Here is a 22,087-nt window from a genome sequence, read left to right on the forward strand (position 1 = left end):
GAAGTCACAAGCCAGACCAGATAAGGAGAGTTTTCCTTCCTTAAAGGGCATTCATAAAACAGCCATTTACAACAACTTATGATAGTTGTCATGGCCCCTGCCACTGATGCCAGCTTTATATTCCAGATGTATGAATTGAATTTAAGTTTCACCAACTACTTTGGGTCAGTTTTGAGCTCGCACCTCAGAACATTAGCCTCTAGACTACTCGTCCAGTGACGTAACCACAATGCTACCATTGCAATATTCGGAATCAGCAGTTGCTGCAAAATGAAGGCTATAAGTTGTGCACTGTTGTAAATCTAAGTTAATGTTACATTTGACCGGACATTTTAAAAAAAAAAGCCACCTTGCTGTCTCCATGCCAACTCTACAACTCTGCTCCATCAGCGAAAGCTGCTGATTACCCCTTGAACTCTGCTGTGACAGAGGAACCTCCCTCACTGTGTAGCCATTTTTTCGTAGCTGCTTCTCAGCATCTCTGGAAAATGCTGAGGGAGCTGTTTGCCTCTGCTATTAAAATTCTCAACCCGCTTATTCATTTCCTGCAATGCGAAGACCCAGGAGCAAAGAATGATTAAGCACTAAAGAGACAAATGACCAATAATAATGCTACTCTTTCTGTGGGAAAATGCCAAATGGGTGAGTTGAGGGTCATCCATCTGTTCCACGGCATGTCTTAATCAAACTCCAGTTATAGTGCACAAGCTTGCCAATGGAGTACTTATAATTTTACTCAATACTGCTGCCTAAGTTTAAATTGGGTAATTAGTGATAGTAATAGCCCACACAGGAATCTTTCTCCCATTAGATGGAGACTGACAGAGCCAATTGGTTATGGATAACTTCAAGAAAATGTGGGGCAGGGCAAAGAGATTTTCAAGTTGTAGCACTCACCATTAGCACTGTAAACTTACAATGTAGCCAACTGAGTTACTCAACCCTCCTAGGTTTAAACATAGCATGTGAAAACTTTCTTCAATCAATCCTCGAAGCTAGTATCAAAACTCATGTTTTATTTTTATATGATTCCCGAGTGTGTTGACTGCATATAATTTTTTTTATTCAGCTGCATCACCGCCTCAGCCATGTTCTTTGGATAAAGCTATTTATGAAATGTGTTTGGGCTTTTGTATTTTAGGATCTCAAAACTGTATCCTTTGGCTTTATTTTTCAAATGTTTAACCCAATTTTGAAGCTAGATTACATGTCATTTTATAGACATTGCCATAATCAAAAACTTGGCTTGTAGAAATGTTCGGTAACTTCCCATTGGGATATCTGGCACTTTTTAGGACAAGGCTATCTTGCCTTTGAGTGGGAAGATCATGGACTGACTGTCAAGACTTGAGCATGTAGCCTTGGCTACAGTAATTGGGTTGCACTGTCAGAGCACCTGACTTTCCTGTGAGATGTTACAGCAAATGCCCATCTGCTGTCTAAAGTGGACAATTTCCAAAGGACGTGCTCCATGTGAGAATCTGAGGTGTTTTCATTATCACCATTTTTGACTGCTTTCAATTCCAGATTAATTAATCAAAGTTAAATTACTTCAATACCTCTTGCTTGCGTATCATTTACTTTGTTACTACACTACCATCTTTTCCTTTAGCATTCCAGTGAATACAGTGTCTCCTTCACAAATTCAAGGATAGCTATTCACTGTTATCTTGTCGCCTTGGGCTGTCCTGTAAGACAGAGGATTAATTTGCTTCCACACCCATTCAATGCATTTTGAGACAGTTTCAATGCACAGTCTACTGACTCTAACGTACATGAAGCTTGAAGGCTTGGGTATGTACGTTGTTTGGAAGTTTATACACCCCTCTCCTTTGAATTACCTCTGAACATTCCTGATAAAGTCTCTTGATGTTTTTAGTGTCTTCCCAAATGAACCTTCTCTATTTTGGTTACAAGGCAGGGAATCTTATGTGATTGCAGGATGTTTGATTACTTAAGGATATCCCTAAAGTTTTTTTTTGCTGTCCTGGGAATTACCAATGTCTAAGCCTGGTGTCAGGCATTTGAATGACATCTGATGGAACTGTTTCTGAGTGAGTATTCCCTCCAATGCTGCTCATGTAGTCCTGGGAGAGGACACAGTTACATTTGTCCAGCATTTAAAGGATGTTAGGCATTCTTCAATGCTTTTTCATATATGCTGTAGATTGTCCAAGTCTCCAAGCATAGAAGCTTCTTCCTTTTTAGAAAGGAGGCCATTAAGGTTTTACGGGCTCTTGCCCTTTTAATCAAAGGATGCTGCTGTCAGTGTTGAGTTCGGGGAAAGGTGTGTTATGGAAATTGTTGAGTGAATACTGACCTAGAGCTCTAAACATCAATGGCATACTGGGGCTCAATGTCCGAGGCTGGTGAGATTTTGGATTTGAGAATTTTTGGATTGAGAATGGCATAACTTCCCACCTGTTCTGTAGAATAGTAGATTATCTCCATGCCTGCGTGTAATTTGTTGGAGCTGAGGTGCAGTATTGAAGTGAAGGAAAATAGAGAGGAATGGTGCAATGACTTGGCTTGTTGGACCCTAATTTTGACCAAAATATGGTCTGTGGTGGTTCCTTAGATGAGTAATAATACATAAAGATAACAAAGTGTGGGGCTGGATGAACACAGCAGGCAAAGCAGCTTCTTAGGATCACAAAAGCTGACATTTCGGGCCTAGACCCTTCATCAGGCCCGAAACATCAGCTTTTGTGTTCCTAAGATGCTGCTTGGCCTGCTGTGTTCATCCAGCCCCACACTTTGTTATCTTGGATTCTCCAGCATCTGCAGTTCCCATTATCTCTGATCACAATAATATATAAAGGTTCTTCAGCACTTCAAGACCTACCTGTTGACTGTCAGGCATGGAGGAGGGCACGGGGACAGACATTACTAGCTAGGGTGAACATTCCAAACATCTCTAACTGGAACTTTGGCTTTGATCGTCCCAAATTCCATTCTTTAATACCATGTCAGACACAGTTTCAGCATTACCCCTGGCAGACTGAAGCTGAAAGTCACTTGACAGCTGTAACTTTTGTGATATTTATCCCTCAGTCAACCCCACTCAAAAAAATAACCATTATCTGTAACTCGCACTTCCAAAGTATTTGTGAAAAGTATAGTTAGTGCCTACACTATTTTATTGTTGTAATGGCAACGTTTGCAGGTACAAATTGGCTGCTGTGTTTCCCACATTAGAACAGTTACAATATTTCCAAAGTCCTAGTGGTGAAATATTTTAGGGCATCCTGAGGCTGTGAAAGGGATTATATCAATGCAAACCATGATTTTTGAATATCCAAACAAGTACCTACATCTTGCTTCTTAGGCACCCCCACAGGTTTATCGGCAACAATTTTTTGATGGATTCTGAGATGCCTGATAAATCCAAGGTATGATCAGTGAATTCCGTCATTTGTGAGGTAGGTAGTGTTTGAAGGTTTGTGCACTCCTCTAATGCGCTGACTTGATCCCAGCTCCCAAAGAATTCTCAAACTGTTTGATGCCCTTTCAAATGACCCATTGTGGTAAGTTACAAGCCACATCTCTAATGTGCACCTCCTGTATGGCTTTTGGCTCTTACACATTAAGCTACATGCAAATTTGATGATCTTGACAAGTTTGACTTTGTTTGTAAGTCATTGCGAACATTGACCTGTATTTTGGTATCATTTCTTATTAACAATCTGAAGTTATTACAGAGATAGTAAGAACTGCAGATGCTGGAGTCAGGGATAACACAGTGTGGTGTTGGAGAAACACAGCAGGCTCTTCTCCCGCTGCCTGGTATTCCTCCAACTCCACACTGTATTAATCTAATTATTACTCCTTTCTCATTTCATGAATAGGGTTGCAAGGAGGAATGTTAGCATTTAGCAGCCTCTGATCATTAGCTGCAACTCTTATTTCCAAAACATTAGTCTGCAATGTTTTCATTGCTAACTACTCTCAACATTCTGGAACATGAATCTTATAGTTTAACTGAATTTGATTTATCTGTTAATGTACTTATTTTCTTTTTAATAACTATATCAGTGTTCTGCTTCACACTCCCCAGCATTCCTGCAGTCCTTTCTTGACCATTATTGACCTCCTACAGGTAGGATGTTATTAAACTAGAGAAACAATTTACAAGGGAGACTGGAGGGTTTGAGTTATAAGGAGAGGCTGGATAGGCTGGGGCTTTTACCCCTGAAGCGTGGGAGGTTGGGGGGTGATGTTATAGAGGTTTTACATCATGCGGGCATGGATAAAGTGAACAGCCAAGGTTTTTTTCCCCATTGTAGAAGAATCCAAACCTGGATGGCCTAGATTTAAGGTGAGATGGGAAAGATTTAAGAGGGACCTGAGGGCTAACTTTATCACACACGAGGTGATGCATATATGGAACAAGCTGCCAAAAAATTGATAGAGGTGAGTACAGTTACAATATTTAAAAGCCATTTGGACAGGTACATAGATATTAAATGTTTGGAGGGATATGGGCCAAATGCAGGCAAAAGGGATTAGTTCAGTTTAGAAAACCTGGTCAGCATAGACTAGTTGGGCCAAAGGGCCTGTCTTCATGACGTATCACTCTGACTATTATCTGAATATACAGAAGATACATGCTCAATGTCATTCCAATTCCTTTTTTAAAAAAGAGTTCATGTGGATGATATGGTCCGAATGAGCCCATTAGCAACTTCCATCTTTATTCATTCAAGGATCATGGACTTTGATAGCTAGGCCAGTGTATATTGCCCGTCCTTATTGCACTCAATATGGCAGTGGTAGCCTACCTTCATTTACTGCTGCAGTCTGTGTGGTGTAGCTATATCCAATTGCAAAGTGTAGCTGGGGAGTAAATTCTAGGTTTTTGACTCAGCAACACTAGGGAACAATGATAAGTGGCTTGGCGGTTGGGAGGAGGGGAGTTGGGGGGGGGGGGGGGAGTTGTGGTGGGATCTTGCAGATGATGGTGTGCTCATTAATCTGCTGCCCTTGTCCTAAATGATAATGGTCAAGGATTTGGAAGCTGCTGTCAGAGAAATCTTGGTGAATTTCCACAGTCACCTTTTAAATGCCACACACTGCTGCTGCTGCTGAGCATCGGTGGTGAAGGGATGTGGTGCCAATCCAGCAGGCTGCGTTGCCTTGGATAGAGTTAACCTGGAGTATTATTGGACTTGCACTTATCCAGGCAAGTGGGGAGTATTCCATTACACTTTTTGCCTTGTAGGTGTGAGACATTGGGTGGGGGGATGTCAGGAGAAGAGTTACGGCAGGATTCTTCGCCTCTGAAATGTAGCTGGAGAGGGTTCAGAAGAGATTTACCAGGGTATTTATATGATGAGCCTAGTTAAGTTTCTAGGCAATGGTATCCCCAGGATGAAGTGTATGCAGCTTGGTAACTCCTCTTACTTTGCTAATGATCAAGAGTAGACTGATAGAGCTGTAATTGCCTGGGATGGACTTGTCTCATTCATTATGGACAGGACATACCTGGGCCATTTTCCACACTGTCAAATTGATGCTGGTGCTGTGGCTGTATTGGAACAGCTTCAGAACAATTGCAAAGTGTGGCCAGGGACCAAAGTCTGTTCTATAGCCAGCTGTGCTGCTGGAAAATCATGAAGTGGCTAAGATGGATCATCCAATTAACACATATGGCTGAAGGAAAAGAGAAGATGGAAAGAAGCATTTTTTTTTTACCTTGGGTGAAACTTCCGCTGGAGGTTTAGATAGCCTTGCTTAAACGCTTTTTATGGGCTTGAGCATCTAAACCCACTGCTGAGCAAATACCACCAGAGCTCCTGTTTCTTTGGAAGAGACATTAAAAAATGGACTCTTTTCAAGTGGAAATCAATGATGGTATTATCCAAAAAGGAGAAGAGGCATTCTATCCAGTGTTTTGACTAACATTTATCCCTCAAAATGACTGAAGAATATTAATTTGTCTGCTTGTGGAGCCTTGCTGTGTGAGAATTTATGAAGATGTCTAGCTTGCATGTTATCCCAGATGTGCAGCAACATAGATTAACTTTTAACTACCCCTTGAAGTGACTTAGCAAACTGCGCATAGAGTCATACAGCACAGAAACAGACCCTCTGGTCCAACCAGTCCATGCCTAACATAATCCCAAACTAAGCCAGTCCCACCTGCCTGCTCCTGGCCCATATCCCTCCAAGCCTTTTCTATTCATGTATCAATCCAAGTGTCTTTTAAACATTGTAATTGCACGCATGTCCAACACTTCTACAGGAATTTCATTCTATGTATGAACCACCCTTGGTGTAAAACATTTGCCTCTTAAGTGTTTTTTAAATCTCCCTCCTGTTATGTTAAAAATGTGCCCCCTAGTCTTGAAATTCCTAATCTTAGGGAAAGGGCAACTACCGTAAACTCTTTCTATACATCTCATTATTTTATAGACTTCTATTAGGTCACCTCTTGACCTCCTACGCACCAGTGGAGAAAAAGTCCCAACCTATCCAGCTTTCATTGTAACTCAAATGTTCCATACCTGGCAATACCCTGGTAAATCTCTTCTGAACCCTCTCCAGCTTCATAATATCCTTCCACTTACTGGGTGACCAGAATTGGGTGCAATGTTCCAGAAGAGGCCTCACCAATGTCCTGTGCAACCTCAATATGACTCCTATACTCAAAGGACTGAGCAATGAATGCAAGCTTGCCAAATGCTTTTTTAACCAGTCTGTCTGTATGTGACGTAAACTTTAAAGAATTATGTACCTGCCTAGGTCCCTCCATTCTATGACACAACCTAAGGCCCTACCATTAATTATATAAGCCTTACCCTTGTTTCTTGTACCAAAATGCAATACCCCTTATTTATCCAGATTGAACACCATCTGCCATTTTTCAGCCCAACGACCCATTTGATCAAGATCCCTTCATAGTCTTAGAAAATCTTCTTCACTGTCCACTACGCCACCAATTTTGGTGTTATCCACAAACTTATTAACCATTCCTTCTATAATCTTATCCAAACATTTATATAAATGACAAACAGAAGCGGACCCAGAACTGATCCCTGTGGAACATCACTGGTCACTGGCCTCCAGTCTGAAAAGCAACCCTCCACCATTACTCTCTCTCTCCCCTGTGATTAAGCCAATTATGTTTCCAACTGGAAAGTCGACCCTGAATCCCATGCGACCTAATGTTACTATTCAGACTACCATGTGGAACCTTATCAAAGGCTTTACTGAAATATATATAAACAATGTCTCCTGCTCTGCCATCGTCAACCTTTTTGGTACCTTCCTCAAAAAACTCAAGTTTGTGAGAAGCGAATTTCCTCGCACGAAATCATGATGACTTTTGCTAATCAATTTTTGCCTCGCTAAATGTCCATAAAGGGCAATTAGGAATGGACAACAAAATGTTGGCCATAGCAATGACATCCATATTATATGAAATGATAAGTCAAATCACGCCAGTATTTACACTTCCATTAAGTACATCATTAATTACAGGATAGGATAGTGCTAAGGATAACGTGAAATGCGATACTGAGATGGAAACGATTTACATTTTTATTAGAATTTTAAATAAAGTTGAGAAGCTAGTTTGAATTACACCTTCATTCATTCATTCATTCAGATTGACCCAAAAGGTCTGACCTTATCTTATTATCTGCTAAAGTATCATCCTGGGTCATTAAGTGCCATGCATTTAACATTAAATTTAAATTAGAATAATAATAAAAATTACTAATCTAAAATACTTAATAATAGTAATCACTGAGGACTTTCCAGAGTCAGTGTTTGAGTCTGAAGTCCCTCAAATTGGTTGGGGAATACTGAATTCTCAGTGGGTGCTGATAGTCTAAGAATTAGTTCAGTATAATGTCAACTTATTTTAAGCAAAACCAGCTTTCAAAGTTACTTAACATTCTGCATTTTTAAAAAAGTGGATAACATTCCCGTGCGGTCAGAAGAGGGAATAACATGCTATTACTGTTTAATTATTGAGGTAGATAATAGCACACATTAATCTCTTTCAGCTGACTGTCTGGATTCCAAGATTGTTCCAGTCTTTTCATAATGAGGCAACTACTACTGGACAACTAGTTGTCTGTAGAGTATAAAATGTTCATTGTTCAGTACATTTTCAATAACATAAAACTGTATAAATGCTAATTGGTTTTACACTGGTAAAATGATTACAACAGATTTGCTAAATGAAGTTTTGCATTCAATGGTAACATACTGTAGGGCTCTGCTTGTGTTAAGTTAGAACATTATTTGTTTTTTAGGGACAGTTGAATGCAATTTGCTGTTCTGTTGCTGAAGTGAAACTCTACAAGTTGTAGTCACTTTGGGCATTAAATCCTCAGTTGCATGAACATTTCCTTTTTCTAAGATAGATTCCTGTCAGCTAGAGGTCAAAATCTTTAGATTAGAAAATGTTCTCATGAAGGCAATTAATATTTCCAGTTTCATGTGAAGTTTCACTGAGGATTTAAAATGTCTGACTTCATTTCTCTGTTTGTATATCTTTTTACCAATGGCTCAGATTTGCATATGTGGTGCCTGATGTGGGCCAGATGTCCTTTCAAAACAAGAGCTTCAGATAATGGAAAGTTATTTGTAATGGGAATTCACCCATACCGGTCAAAATGTTTTATAGCAAAAGAAGCACATGAACCACCTTCTTCTAATGTAAAGTTCTGTCATATTGAATAAAATTTGCACCATTGTATGCAGCAAACTTCTTATAAGAAAGTAGAGTCTCTGATACCAAACACTTTGGAACTGAAAAGCTTCTATAAGCCTTGTAATGTTTCTACTGATGAATCTTAATTATAAGATGCAGAGTTATTAGCTTACCTTTGGAGTTCTTTAGCTCTATCCCATCACAACCTCTCCCGATTTCTCTTGTTTTAAAATTGTTTGACTGCTTGTTCAATATCCAATCCTGGATGAGTAGAAACATCTGAATATTGGAAAGGCTATTGTCTTTTGGTCCCTGAGGCCAACTCATTCCTTCGCCATTGCATTCAGCTTGAATCTGAATCAGTCAGCAGCTCTGCATTTGCTACTCGGTGTTGGCTCCTGGATTAACAATGTCTTAATTTTAAAATTCTTAACAATGTTTTCAATTTCCTTCATAGTGCTGGCCCTGTTAGTTTCGTCAGCTCTGCAACCTTCAAATGCTTTTTGTCATTTATGGAAATGATTTGGACGTGAGCATAATAAGTATAGTTTGTAAATTTCCAGATTACACTAAAATAGATGGCGTATTGGACAGTGAAGAAGATTATCTCAGCGCACAATGGCACCTTGATCAGCTGGACCAATGGTCCAAGGAATGGCAGATGGAGTTTAATTGAGATAAAGGTGATGTGTTGCATTTTGGTTAGCAAACCAGGGCAGGACTTCAGAAAATGAAGAATGGTCTAGGCCCGAAACGTCAGCCTTTCTGCTCCTCTGATGTTTGGCCTGCTGAGTTCATCCAGCTCTACACCTTGTTATTACAGTTAATGGTTGGGCCCTGAGAGTGTTGCCAAACAAAGAGATCTGGGAGTGGCGTCACAGGTAGACACGGTGGTGACAAAGGCATTTGGCACACTTACCTTCATTGGTCAGGTTATTGAGTATAGGAGTTGGGATGTTATGTTACAGCTGTACAGGACATTGGTGAGGCCACTTTTAGAATACTGAATACAATTCTATTAGCTTTTTTGTAGGAAGGATGTTGATAAATTTGAGAGGGCACAGAAGAGATTTGCAAAGATGTTGCTAGGGTTGAAGGATTTACCTATAGTGAGAGTCTCAATAGGCTGGGCTTTCTTTCCCTGGAGCATCAGGGTCGAGGTATGACCTTAATAGACTTTATAAAATCATGAGAGGCAGGTTAGGGTGAATTGTCAAGGTCTTTTTCCAACAGAGGGGAAAGTTCAAAACTAGAGGACATAGGTTTAAGGTGAGAGCGGAAAAATTTAAAAGGGACCTGAGGGGTAACTGTTTCACAGACTGTGGTGTGTGTATGGAATGAGCTGCCAGAGGAAGTGGTGGAGGCGGGTACTACTATAACATTTAAAGAGCATCTGGATGGGTATAAGAATACGGAGAATTTAGAGGGAAATAGGCCAAATGCTGGCAAATGGGACTAGATCAGATTGGGATGTCTAGTCAGCATGGATGAGCTGTACTGAAGGGTCTGTTTCCACGCTGTACACCTCTATGACTCTATCTATGTATATGTTTCACTTAATTTTCTTGATGAAAACAGTTCTGCCTGTGGACCTGTGACACCCCAGTCCGTTGATGTTTACACAACCTTGATGGAGGGTTTATGGAGGTTCTATTGCAAAAGATTTAAAACTGCATGGATATTAGAATAGCAACAGTCGCATGAAATATTGTTTCAACTCTAACATTGTGATGCAGTACATGTTAAGCAGATCATGATTGTGTTTCTAACTTAGTGTTCATCATCCATTATCCAATACTGCTTGTACTTGTGTTATGATCTGAGATTCGACCACTAAATTTATGATCCAGTTAGGGACCAGTAAGATATGCACGTACATGAATTAAAAGCCTTTTTTTGTTCAAACTAAATGCAATTTGCAATCCAAAGCGCTTACTAAGAGAATAAAACACAGAATTCCATGGTTCCAAACAAATAACATAGGTTTTACAAGGTTAGAAGAGGAAAACAATCTAATATGCATTCAACTCATACTCTAACTTACAGAGTTAACATGAGGTAAATATGGATTAACAGAGATACTGTTGTTGAACACCCCACAATGCGCAAGTTTGGATTTCTCAGCAATTCACCCCAGCCTTTAGTGCTACTGGATCTGATTAAAATAGTGTCTCCGTCATAAGAGATCCCAGTTCTTCACTCTGAAAGATCTAGTCTGGAAAGTCGCTCAAAGCTGCTTTGACTTGGACAGGAAGATAGAGCCACGGTCATTAGGCAAACAGATCAGCAAAGATCTTATAAGATCAAGATGCTTAAAGGAATGTTTGAGAGAAATAGGAAGGTATTGAGTCAAAAAGTAAGGCCAGAAATGATTATCATGGTATATAGGACAGACACAAGTACTTTGGGCTATTTGCAGACTGGTGCAACTATTCCAGACAATCTACAACACCATCATTAGCAAGTTCTTCTTGAGAAAACAGGGATCGACATGTCTAGTCAGAGCTCCAGACCTTCTTAACCTGTGAAATTCCAACTTTGGAGGTGGGTAGATAGTAATAATGATGATACTCTGATAATGGTAAAAGTGGTGTTCATTGTTACAAAGACAATGTAGGTGTGGAATAAGGTAGACCAAGTGAAAGGAAGATGGGATGGGAGGGAGAGGAGATATCATAAGATTCAGATAAATCACAATGCTGTAACTGATCAAATGACTCTGACATCAGTCTGGAAAGTGTATGTGAAAAAATAGGCCTTAGACACTACACTGGAGCTGCATTTGAGAACCTACGTACAGATGTAATTAAAGGAATGCCACAGTATAAAAGGAATTCAACAGTCTCCCTTAGAAATAAGGTGCAAACGGCCCTAGAGGCAGTATATGTACAGATACTCAAAGCCTGAAATACCACAGAGTGATAGCTTAATGTGCAGATAGCAATATTATCTTAAAGTACAAGACAAAGCACTAGGTGAGGGGCTATGAGTATGGCTGAGAATATCAGATTAATGTGCTGTCCTTCGGTTATAGGGTGGAGGCAGTAAAGAAGGAAAAATGCCTGGCTAATGCCACTCTGGATTGGGGGCCTGCTGGCCATTCCAAAGCAGAAATGTGGTTTTAAAAAAATGCTGATCTTTGACAATATCTCATCGTAATGAAACATCAGAAGGCTCTGGAACACTCTGATAGCCTTGTGTTCGAGTAATATTATAGCCCCCCATCTGTTCATTTTCAACTATAAATGAGTACATAATTTTTGATTGATTTGTTGTTGTTGTCTGTACCCAGGTACAGTGAAAAATGTTGTTTTGTGTGCTATACCATACAAAGTGCATCAGGGTAGCAGAGTGCAGAATACTGTGTTACAGCCACAGAGAGAGAGAGATCAGAATTAACACTTGACAGATCCGTTCAAGAGTCTGTTAACAGCAGGGAAGAAGCTATTCTTGAATCTATTCACATGTGTGTTCATTTCTTCTGCCTGATGGAGCCTTTGATTATGTCAGTTGCTTTCCAGAGGCAGCTGGAAGCGTAGATGGAGTCAATGCTGGGGAGGCTAGTTTGCATGATGGCCTGGGCTGTGTTCATGATTCTCTGGATGTCAGGAAATGAAATTTTGGGGACAGAGAATGTACGTAGATTTTTTAAAAATGTTCTATCTCCAATCTTAACAATTCATGCAACACATCCTGCTGAGCTGCTTTACCTTTATTGAAGTGAGCTCCTGTGTAAAACTATTGGATAGTCGATTTCACTGAGAAAAGCTTTGAGATGACGAGTGGAACGTAAACACCAGCTTAGACTGTTTGGGCTAGATGGTCAGTTTCTGCACAATATATTCTGAGGAGCCATTCTTGATTCATAAGTATTAGTATCAGTTGAATTGTTTTGTAATGAGTAATGTATGACAGGTAAAACAATCCCATTACATGGTAATGTTATTACAAGATTGTTGTGTCACACAAAATAACACAATTTTATCACACAGTAAACAAAAAACAGACAGTGGTTCTAAAAAACTAAGTGGGTCAATATCATTTGTAGAGAGAGAATTGTTAACACCTAACAAAGCATCACGGGACTTGAATCGTTAACTATGTTTTCTCTCTGCAGATACTGCCAGATCTCCTCAGTTTTTCCAACACACTTTTTTGATTTTGTTACAGATTTCCAGCATTGACAGTTCTTCCTCATGTCTTTGAGAATGGGTTTTGAAACAAAGCGATGAAACCAATCCTGCAATCACGTATGCCATGAAACAAAACACAGAGTCCAACTTGTAATTGATGAATGTTTTAAAACAAGAGACCTGACTTGCCTTTCAATTTGGTATAAATGATACCGTCCCAGCCTTTCAAGTGAGTAAACATTTAAAACTAAAAGTAAAGCCAGTTTCACAAACAAATAATATTTCAAAATATAAGACATAGCCAATCTTACAGCAAAATGTGGTCTGAAACAAAAAGCATGCCCCATTGCAATCAAATAGTTTAAAAAAATTATCAGTCCTACAATGGTTTACAACAAAAAGCAATAGCAAGTTCTGCTGTTTTAAAACAGAAAACACATCCTGTCTTGTAATCAAAAACATCCTTTTAAACGGACACCACACTCTCTGGTCTTAACTGTAAATCACATGCATTCTCCAGCTTTTATTTTTGGTTACGAAACCAAATATATCACAGAAACGGGGCAGTCATTCTATCTGCTAGACTTGGGGAGGTGAGTAACTAACTGGTTTCGTTCCATAAGACGTCTGTCTGGAATGCAAAATCTCCAGCCATTGTCGGGTATTTTTTGAAGATTTTGGCAAAAGTCCTCTTTATTTGTTCTCTATAATCTTTGAGAAGTAAAGACTAAAACAGAACTCTACTTGTTACCCCTACTTGTCCTTTCATTAATTAATACAGAGTCGCAATGCTATTGCTGTAAATATGAGCTTCTTCAGACACGGATGAATTTGTAAGCTGGTCTTCAAATGAATCCTCTTTATCCTCAAGGATTCAATAGTTTAATGTATCTTTATTCATTCGTGGGATGAGGGTGTCACTGGCTAGGCAGCATTCATTGCCCATCCCTAATTGCCCATAAGGTAGTTATGAGTCAACCACATTGCTATGGGTCTGGAGTCACATGTAGGTCAAACCAGGTAAGGATGGCAGTTTCCTTCCCTAAAGGACATTAGTGAACCAGATGAGTTTTACCAACAATCAGCAATGGATTCATGGTCATCATTAGGCCCTTAAGTCCACGTATTTATTGAATTCAAATTCCAACATCTGCTGCGGTGGGATTTGAACCCAGGTCACCAGAACATTATCTGGGTCTCTGGATTAACAGTCTAGTGATAATACCACTAGGCCGTCACCTCCCCTACAGCTGTATACATGATTCCAAAGCATAAAATTACAATAAGAACAGTTTGAGGCACAATCACACCTAATTTTTTGCAACAATTTTTTTTGACCATTTGAGGGCTTGTTGACTGATGTTTTCTCCTCATCTCTAAAGATGGTTTGGAGCAAATAAAATGGTAAGAGATAAATACTGTGATTGTGTCTTTCATTTTACCTTTTGGTAAAATGTTACACCCATTCCTTATTTGCCTATTCAGATGGACATGAAATATTCCACAACAGTTTTTGAAAAAAACCAGGGAATTATCTTTGTGTCCTGATCATTATTTTTCCTTTAACCAACATTTTAAAAATAAATCACCTGCCACTGTTTCATTTGTTTTACTTAGCCTCACTGCAAAATGATAAATAAATGTTTAAATCTGGCAGTTTATAATCAACAGTTAATCCATTTCTAGAAGACTCATGTTAATCAGACATTTTGTATTAAATATCCTAAGATTTTCTACTTGCCAATTGCAAACTTCAATTTGTAAAGAAAGTTGCTGGAAACTGCATGCAAAGTGATTATTTGAACAACCACCAAGCTGTGTAATCCAGTTAATTAGCAAGGCTCCTTTCTGTCTCTCCCATCTCTTTGCTTCTTTCCAGCTCCCACAATGATTTAATTTACGCAGAAACAAATAAAAATTAGTCATTGGGCAGACACACAGGAACAATGACAATTTACAGCCAGATGCACAGAAAATTAAAACTTGATGACAGAGTAGTGTTGAACAGTTAATGAAGATGTATTTGTTGGCAACCAGTCTCATACCAACACATAGTCAAATATTCCTCAGAGCCACAGCAGATGCACAATGATTGATTGCAGAAGGTTCAGGAGAAGCCAAGGAAAATTCATATCTTTTGCTGAAATAAAATACTTGATCTTTTTAAGATTCACACTAATTCAGGCTAATAAAGGTAAAGTAAGTAAGCTACCATCATCCTTTTGGACCATAGGGGTGGTGTCTCATTAGAAAGAGACAACAGATGGTGGCTCAACCCAAGGATAGGACATTTCTGATAAGGGGAGAGGTTGGCACAGTCCTTAGTGCATGAATGCAGGCATTGAACCCATGCTGTCGACACTACTCTCCATTGCAAGCTAGACCTCCAGCCAGCTGAACTATCAGGTTATAATATTGCTGCCAGACCTAAGACAAGAATTCACATTGGGGAAGCATCATTTCTTGTCAAATAAAAGCAAAGGACTGAAAAGGCTTGAGATCCGAACTTAAATCAGCAAGTGCCGAAGAAACACATTGGGCCTGGCAGCATCTGTGGAGAGAGAAACACAGTCAACATTTCATGTACCATATGATTCTTCTTTGGAACCCCAGTTTCTCCAGTACATTGTGTTTTTATATAATTCATCAGAGGTTGACATTAATAAAGGGGAACAGTTTACACATGCAGAAATACTTGGCACTGAATTCTCCACACTGGAGCACTGACATTTGAAGAGCTACATCCTCAGCTTGTGACTGGAAGAAATTTGGAACAGTGGCTCCTGAAGCCACAAATGACAACCTGTCATCAGGGTCTGGGTTGCATCTACATCCTTGGTAAAGACAGATGCAAAGTATTAATTTAATACATCAGCCCAATAAATTTCCTTTTTGATCACTTATCGGTCCTATCCCTCTTTTTGCCATGCTTTTACTATTTTTATGCTCATGGAAGACCTTGGAATTTCCCGTTACTTGGCTGCTGGTCTTTTCTCACAATCTGTCTTTACTTCTCTTAGGCTTTTTCACCTCCCCTCTGAACTTTCTGCATTCCTCTTGGTTCTCAACTATGCTTTCTTCACCTCATTTGCCATAACCATACTTTTTCCTGTTTATCTTAATTTATATCTCCTTTGCAGCCAGGAGCTCTGGATCTGTTTACCCTAGCTTTCATTTTTGAGGGAATAAACCTTGACTATGCCTGAATCATTTAATTTATGAAGGCATCCCATTGTTTGGCTGCTGCATTTTGCACCAACCTTTCACCAGTCTATCTGGTCCTACTTTGCTCTTGCTCCAACAAAGATGGCACTTGCCCCAGTTAACTGCTCCTACTCTGGGGCTCCTATTGTTCTTTTCTATTGTCATCCTTATGATCATTGTCTCCTAAATGATTTACCCATTGGCACTTGGTCTGCTGGGCCAACCTCATTTACATGAACCAGCATCCAACAGTGCATCCCTGTCTTGTTAGGCACACTTCAAAACATAGAAACTAAGAGCAAGAATAGGTCTTTTGGCCCTTCGAGTCATTTAGGATGATAATGCCTGATATATATCATTCTGACTTGGAACGTATTACTGTTCCTTCATTATCAGGGGATCAAAATCCTGAAAATCTCATTGCTTATCTGCACTCTGGGGAAGGCCACAGCAGTGCAAGGTCTCAATGCACCCTCTCAAAGTCAATTAGTGATGACCCACAAATATTACCCTTGCCCATGCCAGCTATGCCCAAATCCCTTGGAAATATTAAAAATGCAATGATATTGTAAGCAACTGTAGCCTATGGATAATCTCCTTCAATGCCACAACAGCATTAAACTGAATTCCAACTTTAATTTTTCTTGGAGAGTACTTTTAAAGCCTGTCTTTGATCTGAATTGTAAGCATAAAATATCTTGAGGCATTACAGACTTTCAACTGAATTCCAATCTTAAATCATTTTGTACTGGCTAGACTCGCCATGCTGCTTCATTCTGTCTTCCAAGTTAGTCTAAAGTAGAAACAACTTGATTCTAATCATCATTTTGAATGCCAAAAAAATGACGAGGGAAAAATATAGAAAATCAACTGAGTCCACATTGAAGTAATGACTTCTTATTGAAATAATGGGCAGAATCTTACCTGCTAAGAACTCACTATTTCAGAGGTGTGCAATGTGTGAAATCCCTTAAATAATCCCAACAGGATTCAGGCTCCTGGAAATGCACATTCCAGGTGGCTGCTTCCTCTTTCCTTTTCTTAACCTTTTTGTCTCCTTCCTTTCTCTTTTTCTTCATCTTCTTCCTGTTGGTGATGGGAGAGTAGCTGAAGAGGGACCCTTGCCAAGGCGATGGCCTGGTCTGGCAGTGGAGCCAGGGACTCCTTGTTGTTGTAGGCCTGGAACAGGGACTCCTGGTTACTGATGAGGCAGCAGAGCCAAGGGGCCCTAGCTTAGGGACGAGTGTGGGTCCAGCACGGCACCTGGCATTGGTGGTCTGTCGATGAGATGGACCCCGTGGCAAAGAGATGGTGCCAGAAGAATGGCAACTCTGATGTTGGTGAGTCTGTCCAGGCAACAGAGGGGTGCCAGTGCAAATGTCTTTGATCAGCCAGCTCAGGGCTCAGGACTCATGATGGAAGTGGTGGAATGAAGATGGGATCTTTTAGTTTTATCTTTGCTTTCCTAAAATATTTAAATGGCACTGGATTGTGGTGACAGTTGAAGCTGTTCACTGTGTTGTTCATTATAGAATATAAATGACAATAAATTATCATTCATTCGTTTGTTCACTCACTCACTCACTCATTCACTTATTCACTCACTCATTCATTCATTCATTCACTCACTCATTCATTCATTCTTCTATGTTTCATGGTAAGCTGTTGTGGATGTACTTGTCATATGAAAACAGGTGCTGTTTACACCAAACGCCTTCATTTCAACAGCCAGTGGACCTATTTACCAAGTGGTTCGCACTTTCCATCCAGGCAAATGGAAAGAAACAAATGACTCTTTGACGAAGAGCTCCAGCCATGGCCAGGTAAGAAGTGTATTTTCCAGACCCTCTTCTGAGAGTTTGCTTTAACTGCTTGACAGATGGCTTCCAACTTCTTGGAAGTCAGGGAGCCTAATTGCCACTTGACTGACGTTCAGATGCACTTCTGTACAGCTGGATTCCTGTTAAGCATCTGTGAAAGAAGTAGCAAAACCAATTAAACAGGGAGAATCAACAGCAGCAGTGCTGACTACTATCTCCTCTGCACTTGACAGAATAGGGAGAACAGCCATGGAAATGTGGCCCAGTGGATGTCCAACCCTCCACCTGCGGGTTCCAGGTAGACAATCAGCTTTAGTGACAGCGCCATAATAGGCTTAAGTTTCCATATTGTAGTTAGTGTTTGAACCATGACCTGCCTCCCTGCAGACCAGATGGGCATGCATTGTCAGTGGCTATCACTGAAGAGGTACCTTCTGCTCTGCCTCTCCCCAAAGTTGTGCATTCTTTTCTGCCAAGAGAGAAAACAGCGAGCTGTCAGAATGCAAAATCCATTGTGGGGTGAGGTAGAAATGATAACATGATTATGTCTGTAAAGCATGTGTATGAGATGCATGTAGCTGTTCAGATTGTGAGGTGAGGAGCCGCAAGGCAAGCTGCTGACTGGAGTTGCAAGGTGCTTTGTTTTGAGGAGTGCTGTGCAGGGCAATGCTAGGCAAGTCAGACTGTGGGTCTTGATACCTGAAGTTTACACTTCCTGTAGTTTTGGATGCTCCTGGTATACCATCTTCATGTCGGTCATATTCCTGATACTCATTTCCTTGATGTTTTTCATGCACCGCTCCTTGGTTTAAGAGGCTGGTCTCTTCTTAATACGCCTGGCAAATATCAACTTGCTGTGATCCCCCCAGATCAGGTACCCTCAGGTATAACTGAAGCAGTCTAATCACCCCTCCATTCTTGTAGTTTCCGCAGCCTCACAAATCCATGCCCAGTTTGTCTAAGATAATACCGTGTAGAGCTGGATGAACTCAGCAGGCCAAGCAGCATCAGAGGAGCAGGAAAGCTGACATTTCGGGCCTAGACCCTTCTTCAGAAATTTCTGAGTGTCAGCTTTCCTGCTCCCCTGATGCTGCTTGGCCTGCTGTGTTCATCCAGCTCTACACCTTGTCATCTCAGATTCTCCAACATCTGCAGTTCCTACTATCTCTGACCCAGTTTGTCTTTGCTGATTTGTGCCTGGGTTTGTTTCATTAAAAATCCTTCCTGTGATAATATAAGATCCTGTAAGTCATATCTCTTCCACTCTCTGATTGATCAGAAAACATGGAAACACATAACAAATAATTATTTCAGCTGGAGAACGAAGCAAACCTCATTTCCTCGATGGATTACTACTTGAATTATTATGAGCCTTCACATTTTGCCCAAGTCTGTCACAATGAAAATTTCATCTAATATCTTCCTGAAGAGTTGTCTTCTTTAGATTGTGATGAGCCCTAAAGATGTTGCACATGAAAGTATCATTAGCTTCCGATTGTTAATAGAATTCAAGCCAATTGGTGAGATAGGAACCAAAATAGATTGTTTTGCTTCCTAGGGAGAGTTTATTGATATTATTATGGACAAAACTATAGCTCCTCAAAACATATCCAGGAGATAGTCTAAACCCTGACTTTTATTTAGGCAATGGAAAGATGTTGCGTTCCACATGTGGTAGGTCAAACTACTAGGCTTTAAGCAAAACACTTTTTTCTTACACCACAGTTAAAATACAAAAAAAACAAAAAGAATTGGCACAGCTTTAATTCTACTGGGATACTTAACCAAATACTTAACAAAATAATATATGCTTTATCTACTACTTATCAACTGTTCAAATATAACAACATCCCATAAACATAACCTTGGCAAAGGCAAATTCCACAAAACAGATTCTCTTATATCCGATATCCAGTCCAAGAGAAAGGAAACACTGATAGACTGAGTTTCGCAACAGAGAGGGAGACCTTTTTGCAGCAGAAGCAGCAGCTGAGAGAGTTATACCTAGCAGCTTCAACCCCAAAATCCCCAACTTCAACAACTGAAAGCAAAAACTAAAAGTCTGGTTATGTGTGAGTCTGACTGCATTCACTCATATTCCTTTTGTCTTCTCTGAAAAAACAGACCTATTTACTCTGTTTTCCATAGAGCCGACATCTTGGTATCTGATTTATAACACTGCTCTTCAAGAGAACCAAGACAAATTAATGCCTCTGAAAGACACATATCATCACAAAGTGCTCACTCTCACAGCCCTCATCCTACGTATGAATAAATTGTGTTGAAAGATAACATTCAGAGCAAGGAGAGAAAAATCGTTTAATGCAAAATTATGTGGAAGTTTGTTACTTACAACTTATTAAGAGATTTTAGAGTTACTACTAGTTATTGTTATCAATATGTTAAAATTAACCAATGTCCCATGAATTCTCAAAACTTTCTTGAGTTGAAGAGTGACTCCTCAAGTGGTTGTAAAGACAATAATTACATTGTTTTATGGAAGACAGATCATGTCTAATAAATTTATTGAAGTTCGACTTTTGGATGTATAACAGAACTAAAACTAATGATTAGTGGTAAGGTGGCTAGTGGGAACAGATCTAATTGGGCAGATGTTATCAGTGAATAACTTAGCAAAGGTAGTCATATGGTAGAGCAGAATTTGAGCAATCCTTAAAAAAAAGTCACATTTTGTTTAAACTTTTCATCTTGCATTCATCACGACCATAAGAATACCAATTTAAGGGAAAACAATATTTAAACTTTATACTTTATGAGTGGAGAATGCTGATTTTTTGGCAATGTGCTTTAATTGGGAGAACAATGGAGATTGCCAAGGAGAATGTTATTCTTGTAAATTGTGAATTGAAATGGGAGAGTAGGTTGCAAATGCTGAATGGTTTGCCTTTGCCTATAATCCCTAATTTGTATTTAGAGACTACGGAAAGCTTGGAAATTTTGTTAAGCTTCACAGGTGCAGTTTACGAGAAATGTGATGCATTAGATGTCTATTTGTTGGGGGACATAAAAGAAGGACATCTTGTATTATAGTAGACATCTTCACATTACCAAGTAAAAGTGAAACATTTGTGTATTACTGCACTGATTGTTTTTGAAAAAAACAGGGGAATTTGCTACTAGGATGTTAATTTATTTAACCATTAAGCTTACTGTTATAAGAATGGGATTAGAATAGGTAATCATTTGATGATTGGCATGGACACAAGGTTGTAAGAACTCTACGTAGGGTAAGGGCCTTGATAAAGTACCTTGAACTTATAAAAAAGCAGGCGTCAGGGTCACAGGGTGTTGCTTGGGGAGGAGGCAGATGTTTGCAATATTGCAATCTGTCAATAAATTTAGAAACAAGAATGAGTCATGTCCGGTTTCCTACTCACTTTGGTTGACTGATGTTTAACACCATATCTTGCAGTAAATTGTTTACTTACATGAACCAAGTCTTCATCACTTGGCTTAACTTGTCCAGCACCCACCACACTTGCCTCTGGAGGTTGACTTTACAGAAGTTGCAGTTCACTACCGTCCACGTCCTCTGCTGCGCTAAAACCTGCTCACCTATCCATCCTGATTTTTGCCAACTTTACTCCATCTCTTTTTTTCATTCACAAGATGAGGAAGTCATTGGTTAGACCAGCATTTATTGGGCAGTTAAGAGTCAACCACAAGTATTGGGAGTCATATTTGGCCAGACCAGGTAACAATAGCAGTTTCCTTTTCTAAAGGGCATTAGTTGGGTTTATCCAACAATCGACAATGGACAATGGTCATCATTAAACTCTTAGCTCCAGATATTTATTGAATTTAAATTCCACCATCTGTCATGATGGGATTCAAGCCCTGGGTCCCCAGAATATTACCTGGCTCTCTGGATTAACAGTCCAGCAATAATACCACGAGGCCATTGCCTTTCTTGATTAATAAAAGAGTCTTCAGCTAATTGTGTCTCCACACTCTGGAGCTCGCTTCTTAAACTCTTAATCCATCTGTCTTCAACTTCAAAGTTTTCCTTAAAGCCTAACTTATTGGTTACATTTGCTTCAACTCACTTGTTCTATCTGTGCCTCAATGTTTGATTTATACTTCTAAAAGCCAATCAGAAGGCTGTGTTATATGAAGGTCCAATGATATAAGTGCAGGTTATTGCCCAACCTATCAGATCATTTTTCCTTTATTATTATCATCTTACATTGAGGATATTGATTGTCCTTTTTGAAAATGTGGTTATATTATGCAGTCGTTGTATT

The sequence above is a fragment of the Stegostoma tigrinum genome, chromosome 1 (assembly GCF_030684315.1).
Source record: "Stegostoma tigrinum isolate sSteTig4 chromosome 1, sSteTig4.hap1, whole genome shotgun sequence".
In the NCBI taxonomy this organism is placed as follows: Eukaryota; Metazoa; Chordata; class Chondrichthyes; order Orectolobiformes; family Stegostomatidae; genus Stegostoma; species Stegostoma tigrinum.